Raw genomic sequence first — 1,461 nt, forward strand, 5'->3', positions numbered from 1 at the left:
ATACTCAGATCTTCACCAAACGTTGCAGGGATACTTTGCATGTCAAGACACGTGGAAAAAACATACAAAACATAGGATTCGGAACATCAAGATTTTGGTCGAATTTTTTAAGAATTTTCAAATTTTCAGATAGGAGGTTCCATATAAGGTCAGAAACTACATACTCAGATCTTCACCAAACATTGCAGGAATACATTGGATGTCAAGACACGTGGAAAAAACGTACAAAACAAGAGATTGGGGTCATCAAGATTTTGCACGGATTTTTTAGGAATTTTCAAATTTTCAGATGGGAGGTTCCAGATAAGGTCAAAAACTACATACTCAGATCTTCACCAAACTTTGCAGGGATACATTGGATGTCAAGACACGTGGAAAAAACGTACAAAACAAGAGATTGGAGACATCAAGATTTTGGACGAATTTTTTAAGAATTTTCAAATTTTCAGATAGGAGGTTCCATATAAGGTCAAAAACTACATACTCAGATCTTCACCAAACTTTGCATGGATACATTATGTGTCAAGACACGTGGAAAAAACGTACAAAACAAGAGATTGGAGACATCAAGATATTGGTCGAATTTTTTAAGAATTTTCAAATTTTCAGATGGGAGGTTCCAGATAAGGTCAAAAACTACAAACTCAGATCTTCACCAAACTTTGCAGGGATACATTGGATGTCAAGACACGTGGAAAAAACGTACAAAACAAGAGATAGGAGACATCAAGATTTTGGACGAATTTTTTAACAATTTTCAAATTTTCAGAAAGGATGTTCCAGATAAGGTCAAAAACAACATACTCAGATCTTCACCAAACTTTGCAGGGATACATTGGATATCAAGACACGTGGAAAAAACGTACAAAACAAGAGATTGGAGACATCAAGATTTTGGACGAATTTTTTAAGAATTTTCAAATTTTCAGATAGGAGGTTCCAGATAAGATCAAAAACTACATACTCAGATCTTCACCAAACTTTGCAGGGATACATTGGATGTCAAGACACGTGGAAAAAAAGTACAAAACAAGAGATTGGGGTCATCAAGATTTTGGACGGATTTTTTAGGAATTTTCAAATTTTCAGATGGGAGGTTCCATATAAGGTCAAAAACTACATACTCAGATCTTCACCAAACTTTGCAGGGATACATTGGATGTCAAGACACGTGGAAAAAACGTACAAAACAAGAGATTGGAGACATCAAGATTTTCGACGAATTTTTTAAGAATTTTCAAATTTTCAGAAAGGATGTTCCAGATAAGGTCAAAAACGACATACTCAGATCTTCACCAAACTTTGCAGGGATACATTGGAGGTCGAGACACGTGGAAAAAACGTACAAAACAAGAGATTGGAGACATCAAGATTTTGGACGAATTTTTGAAGAATTTTCAAATTTTCTGATAGGAGGTCCCAGATAAGGTCAAAAACTACATACTCAGATCTCCACCAAAC

The sequence above is a fragment of the Lepisma saccharinum genome, unplaced genomic scaffold, assembly GCF_977018435.1.
Source record: "Lepisma saccharinum unplaced genomic scaffold, izLepSacc3.1 HAP1_SCAFFOLD_148, whole genome shotgun sequence".
Lineage (NCBI taxonomy): Eukaryota > Metazoa > Arthropoda > Insecta > Zygentoma > Lepismatidae > Lepisma > Lepisma saccharinum.